The sequence below is a fragment of the Thalassophryne amazonica genome, chromosome 6 (assembly GCF_902500255.1).
Source record: "Thalassophryne amazonica chromosome 6, fThaAma1.1, whole genome shotgun sequence".
Lineage (NCBI taxonomy): Eukaryota > Metazoa > Chordata > Actinopteri > Batrachoidiformes > Batrachoididae > Thalassophryne > Thalassophryne amazonica.
In genome coordinates this window covers 118,293,385-118,300,939 of record NC_047108.1, presented here as the reverse complement: position 1 = coordinate 118,300,939, position 7,555 = coordinate 118,293,385, and the positions used below count along the sequence as shown (strand labels likewise).

At 40.9% G+C, this 7,555-nt stretch overlaps 1 protein-coding gene across 2 annotated transcripts in view; it reads left to right on the top strand.

Annotated features, from left to right (window-relative positions):
• Window positions 1-3,441: 3,441 nt before the first annotated feature.
• Window positions 3,442-7,555, top strand: part of LOC117512979 (neural cell adhesion molecule L1-like protein) — a 123,352-nt gene continuing 119,238 nt past the window's right edge. Inside the window, exons 1-2 of one of the 2 annotated variants that reach the window (XM_034173234.1) lie at window positions 3,442-3,623; window positions 6,187-6,410. The gene's annotated coding sequence lies outside the window, so the exon portion shown is untranslated. The remainder of the gene's footprint in view (window positions 3,624-6,186; window positions 6,411-7,555) is intronic. The other variant, XM_034173231.1, reaches the window with a different exon arrangement.

Genomic DNA, 7,555 nt, shown 5'->3' with positions numbered 1-7,555 from the left:
AAAAGAAATGCTTATAAATCTGTCCTTATTTTACAGTTTCCCCTCAGGGAGTGGTGTGTAACTTTATTTGTTCAGAAATACCCAACCACCGTGTCTGGGTTTTGGTTGCAGGAATTTAAGTTTGCGATAGCATGTCGGCATTTGCGTGCCAGATGAGCTCGTGTTTGCAGAGGCGGCTCTTCATGTGCCTCTAAGTGCTGGGAACACTTAAAATGTGAGTGCAGTGAACCGAGGCGCTCAAACACAAGTGACACCTCCACACATCGACACACTGCTCGTGTGGTGCAGGTTTCCAACTAGAGGGGCACTCAGTGGGGTGTAACAGGGGTTTTAGTCACATTAACCCCAACATGTTTGATTGATTATCCCAAATATCTCTTTCTCCAGCCACACCCACTGGTAACCCCCCCTCCCCTGCGGGATTCCTGAAACCTTTCCATGACAGATGGAATATTTAATCCTTCCAGCATTTTCTGGATCTATTCTGAAGTTTCCTTCCAGTTGGATTAGCAGAGAAATCCTTCAAAAGGAGGGGTCCAGGAGGCATCCTAATCCCAACGCCTGAACCACCTCTACTGGCCCCATCCTACTCACATATCATTTACCTACTGAGCAGTTCTCAAAGAAGACATCTTTAATGTTATCAAAAAGGTCTGTCAAAGGTTTGTTCATCTGGCTCAGATTGTTATCCGCCGCCAGCTGATTGGCTGACACGGTGGATATAGAATCATGCACATCCATCATTGTATGCGGGCAAACGCTTTTTTCTGTAATTAATAACCGTATGGTAAAATTGTTGAATAATTTGGTACACTTATACTGGCAACAGTCCTGTCATTTGTGTCACCAAGTTTGAAATCTGCAGCTTCAGCTCTCTAGCACCACCAGTGGGTCGAATTTAGAGGCGTGTTTATGCATGCAACCTTTCAACAATAGGCTTGATATTTAAAAATCCGGTACCTTGGATTCTTTGAACCAAGCTGAGTTCTATGTCCAGTTCTGTCATATTGAATTTTATGGTAAAGTCTAAAAATGTTTGTTAACACACCACAAACTTCGTCAAATTTTCGTAATAACTGGCACCGTTTAATTAAAGTGGTGACAAAGCTGCCAAACAGGAAGCGAGGTCTTACCACTGGAACACGTTTTTGTATCTAAGCTCAGTATTTGAGCGTGGGACTCCATTGTGAGGAAGCACAAAAACTTTGTGTTGTTTAGCCTCAGGGGGGCGCTCCTTGGCTCCTTCATATATGCCTGCAGCTATACTCATACATCACATTAGTTTACATTTCCCTAAAGTCACTGTAAAGATGTTGGTCCCAGAACTGAACCTCCTGAAACATCCGGAACTCGTTTCTTGTAGGGTGGTTTTATGGACTGTCGATCTGGTGTCTATGAGTGTGTGTGTGTAAAATATTGGTGATGCGATGATAAGTTTCCGAGTCGGTCATTGATAGAAATCTTCTCGGGTGCTTCTCAAAGCCGGTTGGGTGGATGCTCAGGCATGAATTACGTTGTTTACCTGTTCTCATCAGAGATGTGACATTCCAGGTTTGTACCCATGCAAAGTGTTTCATCTCCTTTGTTGATGGTGCTCTGATCAGAGCCAGGACATTCCACATATCCAACCGTGTAAAACATTTCAACTCGTACACCAAATCAAATCAGCCATCTGATGCCCTGTTCATTTACCAGCGGCACATCGCGCTCTGGCATCACTTTACGGAAACAGAACCAGGCAGGAAGTCTGAATGCATGATGAAAGGATCAAACTGCTGCAAATTCTGAAAAGTACTGAACGTGAGCTGAAAGGGGAAAAGTGCATGCTGTTCCTTCAGTATTTGAGCAGGCGGTGTGAATGTGAACAGTCAAAGATTCAAATTAACAATTTAAAGTGAAGTGAACAAATCTTAAAAAGTCACCTCTCCAGAATAAATTACTTCAGTGTTCCCCATAGTTTCTGTAAAGGTTAGTGCTGCCAGCTAACAAACAAAACCACATGGGTGAAAACCTCGGTGGAGGAAATACATACTGGAACAGGTTGGACTACGGGCCTGACCTCAGATAACCAGAGCTAAATGGTTTGCACTGTCCAAACCTTTGCTCATTATGGTGGCGATAGTTTTTTAGGTGATTTGGCAGGAGTAACTGCACAGTTGATAGCAGGTGGTACCATGACGTAGACAGCAGTATGGAAATTAGAATTGTTTTTTTTGTGTGTGTGTGTTCTATTGGAGGTAAGTGCAAAATGAAATTCAATCGGCCTACTTGCATGTATGCATTTTATGTGTCCTTGTGCAAAACTCTGCCACATAACTGAGCATATTCACGCACTGGCAATTAAAAACAAAACAGAACAACAACAACAACAACAACTGAATTAATTATTTTTTTCTTTCTTTTTTTAAAAAAAAATCTGTGTATGAGGAAGCGGCAGCATCTCTGCTGCTGGAACAGCAGTCTGTCAAACGCAATAAATTAACGGCAAGGTTTCAAATTTTGGTCTTGATAAATGACGTGTGTAAAGCTCACCTATTTGCATGTTCCTTCTTACAATTTTGTGCACTTGGGTGGACAAACCCCAAATTGCCTTTTCATGAAGGCAACCAAGCTAAATGGACAATACACACTATGTTGAGCATTTGAACAATGCAACACCAACATCAGCATACACATTTTTTTTTATTTTTGCAAGTGCTATACATTAGTACATTATTTAACACATGCAGACCTTTAGTAAATCAGACCCTAAGACTTTATAGGAAGCAGAATGAAACACTGACTCATCATTTGTACTTCCTACCATTTGGATGATTTTTTTTGAGCCACCAGGTTGTTGCAACCACTGGACTCTAAGTGTGTATGGATTGCTTCCTTCAACATTTGTGCACTTGCATGTTAACATTTCTTTGTTATGCTTTATTTGTTATTTTAATATTTGTGGTTTGGCCAAAGCAGATGGTCACCCTACTGAGTCTCATCTGCTTGAGGATTCTTCCTGTAAAAAAAAAAAAACACCTGAGGGAGTTTTTCCTGACTGCTGTTGTCAATGTGCTTGCTCAGGGGGTGAGTAAAGGTGGACCTTACGCTTGTGAAGCCCCTTGGGGGCAACTTATGTTGTGATTTGGTGCTGGACAACTGAATTGAATTGAACTGGGGTCATGAATGATGGATTCAGGTGTTAGCCTTGGTGACTGAGTGAGAGAGGTGATCTGAGGCCAAATCAGCTGACACAAACTAAGAATACAGTTTGAAATAATGTTTGAATGGAACTCCAATCCAAATGCTAATTTGTTGTCTTTTATTTATTTATTTTTACTAATAATTTTTGCCATGCATGTGCTGTGCTGTGTTTTGGGTGGAGTGTTTCTAAGGCTTTGAAATATGACATGTTGCAGGCATTGGTCTAAACCTGTTGTGCATGTGTGCAGTGCAGGAGCTGTGTAGTCTTTTACATAATACTGGAAGCACAGGTTTGCTGCCGGCTTGACGTGTGTCACAGAGGCGACTGTGTGAATCCGGAGACTGTGTGATTAGCAGTTTGTTGAAGCCTTCAGGGACTCAGACACAAGAAGGCAGTCGCCACTGCACCTAGACATGACAGAGACGTGCTAACAGTAAAGGTAAGACGAGGTGTAGATCATGTTTTAACAAGCTTCATATCTTGACAAGCATCTGATGCTGTGCACAGCCGCTCTGTAAAGTGATTTCGTGTCGCACATGGCTACAAACACAATAATCTGTGTTTGCCAGAAATGACTGCTTGTTTCAAGGAATGTTAAAGGGTTCTAAACAGGATTTATACCCATTTCTACAAAGTCGCGTGGTTAACCATTGTTTCAACTGATTTCTAATGGTTGGTGCGCGGACATCAAGAAATTTTGAATTGCTTTTAAATGCCAAAATAAACTTTCATGTTTTTCAACTGATTCAGATTATCAAATGTAATGAAAATTTTAGTTGTGGAATCTAACAGAAACCATTACCGTTTGGGGTTAAATAGCATAATAATAATAATAATAATAATAATAATAATAACAATACTACTACTGTCACTTTCAAACTTTTTAAGTCATAATTATGACCAGTGATGCCGGTAATGCATTGCGTTACTCTAATCTGATCGCTTTTTCACCAATGAGTAATCTAACGCATTAATCTTCCCAAATCACCAATCAGATTAAAGTTACTTCTCCATGTCACTGTGCATTACTATTATTTTTGTATCGTAGGTCAATCGCAGCATTAAACTTGGCATGTGGGCAGGGAGTCAGGGTTCAACTGAACTGCCCACTTTCAGCGAGCTGTGAGCTTTTCATCCATGGTTTTCTGTAGCACCTATGACTACTCTTCATCTCTCAAAGCGCGGTGATGACAGCACACTTGCACTGAGCTTCACAAAACCATTTTTATGCTTTTTTCCCCCTTTATTCATAACTCTGAGCTGAGCTGCCTTGTGTCTCCTCACTAAAAACAGCTGATCCGCGACATGTCAACAACTAACACTTTTTTCCACTCAAATACGCCTAAACTCTCTTTCCGAGGATGGCATGGTGTAAACAATGCAATAAATCTTTCTTACCTGCCAATTTGGTTGTGTTTTCTGCATAAATAAACGTTATCCATTCTTTGTGCTCAAATGTTAAAGCAGGGGTGAATCCAGACAGAAAGGGAGCATGGGGCAGGGCAGGGCAGGGATGCAGCCCGCCCCACAACACCCCTAGATTAAAGGTCCAGTTTTGAAGCCTTTTTTTACGACTACAAATAATTCTTATAATAATAATAATTTCAACAACTAAAATGTTTAGAGATAATTTAAATGTTAGAAAAATGTTAAAATTTAATAGTTACATTTACAAACAATGTAGGTTAGAAATTGCAAGTTTTACTGTTACAGTGCTGTCAGCAGTTAAATATGAAGTCAAGAAAGATGTCTTTATTTTACTTTTCATAAAACAAGTATTCATGTTCATTGAAGTCAAGAAAGAGCGGCAAAACAGGTTTTCATTTTCATGTTGAAGTGGCAGAGGGATGTTGTCAGCAGTTGGTGAAAGTAGCTAAAAAGTAACTAGTAATCTAACTTAGTTACTTTTATAATTGAGTTATCTGTAAAGTAACTAAGTTATTTTTTCAAGGAGTAATCACTAATCAATCATTGGATTACTTTTTCAAAGTAACTGTTGCAACACTGATTATGACATACTAAAGCAATATGTACACTCGTAACTGGGATTTAGCAATTTGATATTTTGACAATCTGGAAGAAACTAAATTTTAATTTTTTCTATCTCATCATCTCATCATTTTTAAATGGATTTGTTTAATGTTTTTTTCATTCATTTTAGCTTATGCATTTTTTTTATTTGTCAAACACAACATTCCTTCATTTTCTATACCTGCTTACTCGAGTTAAGGGACATGGGGGGCTGGAGCCTATCCCAGCAGTCATGGTGCCTGAGGTGACGGACATCCTGGACAGAACAGTCTATCACAGGGCCACATAACACACATAACATGGAGCATTTAAAAAAATAATATTTTACTCAGGCTTTAATATTACAGATGAAGTGAAGGGAAGACAGGAATCAGGGAAACAACGTCACAGAGACACATGCAGCAAACACCTGCACCAACTTGGGGATGCGGTTTGAAGCATGCTGTATACACTTTAAACCCATAAGATGAGACAACCAGGATATTTGAAAAGATTTGGTGATTTGGTGAAAAGATTTGCTGCAATTTGGTGCATTATAAGCTAATTAAATTAAATGAAGATTTTTAAACATTGTGTCATAGGATGATAAACTATATTTTTTCAATGAAATGTGCTTTTAAAATATATCATAACAGCATATTTTTGTAGTCTGTTGGATTTATATTTACTTGCTTTTCCATTAAATCTCCTGGTGCACCTGAATAAATCACCTGCAGTCAGGTGACCCAGTCGTGGTTGATCAGGCCATGGCTTGTGTTCTGGTGGCACTCACTTTGCCACATGGACCTCCAGGATCCAGCAACTTGGAAACATCATTTTTTTTTACAACATTAAGGAGAAGTGAGCCATTCCCAACATGCCTGCTAAATCTATGGGGCCAATGTGGTTCTTGTAACCCACCTATCAACCCACCAGTGCCAGTACTCTTACTAAAATCACCCTTGACCAAAGGAATGCCAACTGTGTTGCAGACATGAGTCACTGAGTGAAGCTGTGAGAACCAAAGTCTCCATCAAGGGATCAGTCACCACAGTTGGAGCGATACAGCAGACAGAATACCCAAGGAGTGCAGAAGTCTGAGAAACATGATGTGCTCGTTGAACAGAGAGATATCTGATACCATCAGAAAGAGTTGATCTGCCACAGCAACTGCCACTCCGGCGGCATGCCAGTCATTTGCGTGACCAGACCAAAGGTTGGTGTGTCTACTCACCAAGATGTGACAGTGCAGAAAACTGCAAGACAGAGATTTTTAAGCTCCCTTGGCAGCAGAGGACGGTGGCCATTTCTGCAGAAATAAAAGCTATTCAAGGTGTCTACCCACATGAACCAACTTAAGTTCAGATGTGGGCTCAACTCAGTCATGGTAAAAACAGACAAACAAATAAACAGACAACTAAGCAGCCCAGTTTAAAACCACAACACCATGGAGGCTGGTGTGGCAGTAAACTGTTGTCCCCATCATGATGCAAAAAGATACAACTAAATGGTAAATTGACTGCATTTATATGGCGCTTTTCCATCTGAATCAGAAGCTCAAAGCACTTTACAGTCACCCATTCACACAGACACCGATGTCAGGGTGCTGCCATGGAAGGTGCTCACTACATACCAGGAGCAATTTGGGGATTAAGGACCTTGCCCAAGGGCTCTTAATCCCAGTCTTTCCAGTCAGGCTGGGGTTTGAATCGAGGATCCTTTGGTCTCAAGCCCAACGCGTAACTGCTAGACCATCATATCCTGTCTTACTCTGTGGTTGTGTGACTTGGATGGTATCGAGTGACAACTAGATATCTTTGGCAGTAGGTCTCTTTGGAGGATCCTCAGAGCATGCTCCTCCACCTGATCTTTGCATTCTGAAATAGATGCCATTAAATATGAGCTGCAAACTTGGATACAACTGAAGTCAAGTCTGGGAGCATGCACAGGTGTCACGTGTCACCACATCCAGCAAACCACAGAACCACTTTGGGTCCTTGATGACAGCCACCCAAGCAAACAACCAGTCCATCCTCACCTCTCAAAAGTAACCACCTATTTGCTGCAGCTAGGCATAATGTCCCCTTGGCCTTGTTCAGCCACTAGTGTCCTCAACACTCAACACCTATGTGCTGGATCATGCACAGAGAAATGCACCTCATGGACAAATTGTTGTAGCTGATGGTCCTTCACAATGCAAGTGATACTGCACTCCTGATCTTAGTCTGCCTAAGTAACTTGTCATTTGAGCCAAAGTCATTCTAGTGGTACCTGAGGATCCCCCAAAGAGTGCCAAAGACATCTAGTTGTCATTTGTTACCATCCAACATCATACAACCACAGAGTAAGACAAGACATGGC